This window comes from Suncus etruscus, chromosome 3 (assembly GCF_024139225.1).
Source record: "Suncus etruscus isolate mSunEtr1 chromosome 3, mSunEtr1.pri.cur, whole genome shotgun sequence".
Classification (NCBI taxonomy): domain Eukaryota; kingdom Metazoa; phylum Chordata; class Mammalia; order Eulipotyphla; family Soricidae; genus Suncus; species Suncus etruscus.
This window is the reverse complement of record NC_064850.1, coordinates 142861819-142863377: the sequence shown is the minus strand read 5'-3', so window position 1 is coordinate 142863377 and position 1559 is coordinate 142861819. Positions and strand designations below refer to the sequence as shown.

Here is a 1559-nt window from a genome sequence, read left to right as displayed (position 1 = left end):
TATAGGAAAATTTCATGACTTCATCTCTCCTGATGGCTGCATAATATTCCATTGTGTATATGTACCACAGTTTCTTTAGCCATTCATCTGTTGAAGGGCATCTTGGTTGTTTCCAGAACCTGGCTATTGTGAATAGTGCTGCAATATGTATAGGTGTGAGGAAGGGGTTTTTGTATTGTATTCTTGTGTTCCTAGGGTATATCCCTAGGAATGAAATAGCTGGGTCGAATGGGAGCTCAATTTCCAGTTTTTGGAGGAATCTCCATATCACTTTCTATAGAGGTTGGACTAGACAGCATTCCCACCAGCAGTAGATAAGAGTTCCTTTCTCTCCACAGCCCCACCCGCACTAATTGTTCTCATTCTTTGTGATGTGTGCCAATCTCTGTGGTGTGAGAATTTGCATATCATCCTTGTGCAGGGGCCATGCTAATCTTCTTTCTATTGTTTCAATTTTAGTATATGTGCTGCCGAAGCGAGCACCTCTTGTTTCTTCTAAGGAAGTGCTTTTCTCCAAACATTTTGCCTTCTTGGTCTAGAAATGAGGAGCTTTCTTAGCAACCCATGATAGGGACTATATTTAACCAGTCTAAGGTGTAGAGTTTCAAAATGAGTAAGTTTCAAAAAGAGTACTTGGAGGTTTGGTTTTGGTGTCCAATAGAATTATAGTGACAAAATACTATATCCATACTTATTCATTTTCAGAAATAAAAACACAACTAGTTATGTCAAGTAGTTTCCAAGTGCTTAATGACTATTTTCCATCATGCTTTCATTTTACTTTCTTTGCACTACTAGTATCATTCAATGAAGCCTAGTTGTCATGTGAATGACACAATGGATGCAATTTCCTATCTACTAGAATGACTATACTGAAAAATTCATTATTTATAACAACAGCAGTTGTTGACAAGAATGTGGAGTAATTGAAATCCACATACGAGTGTTAAACAGGTGCTGTGGTTCTTCAAAAAGTTAAGCATGGATTTGAACCAGAAATTACACTCCTTTACCCTCAAATGAAGGCCAGCACAATGAATATACACAATCATAAATTGCCTGTATAAAAGAAAATGGTAAAGAGTGTCATTATAAGGGGTATCTCTTAGTATAGTCATGAGGAAATACACAATAAGAAGGATGCCAATTTGCAGCATCTACTGATAAGTAATGTCTAATTAGGAACTTGAGACCTTATAAATACTAAAATATTATAAGGCTCTTTCTTAATCCAATGAAAAGTCTAAAGAATACAATATGGATGTTCCCAGGAAGTACTTGTTAATTAAGTACTTGTTAACTCAAGCCTCAGGCATTCTGAGTTTCTTACTTCTTAGCAACAAAAAGTGAGTCTATAAACACCCAGTCTAGGGTGGGAAGGAAAAGGACACACAACTGAAAAATGTTTTATGCATTTGAATACAGTCTACATTGCTCATTTTTTGGTGTACTCAGAAATTTTTGACATCTGTAATCTTGGTTTCTACCTTACCTTTTCTCTTTTGGCATAAAATTAGGAAAAGAAGATGTTTATTGGCTCTCTACTTCAATTTCGACAG

General features: G+C 36.1%; 1 non-coding gene across 1 annotated transcript; it reads right to left on the bottom strand.

Annotated features, from left to right (window-relative positions):
- Positions 1-379: 379 nt before the first annotated feature.
- LOC126004818 (U6 spliceosomal RNA) lies at positions 380-483 on the bottom strand. Its single transcript, XR_007494064.1, has one exon. It is a non-coding gene; the product is annotated as a U6 spliceosomal RNA (small nuclear RNA).
- Positions 484-1559: the final 1076 nt, after the last annotated feature.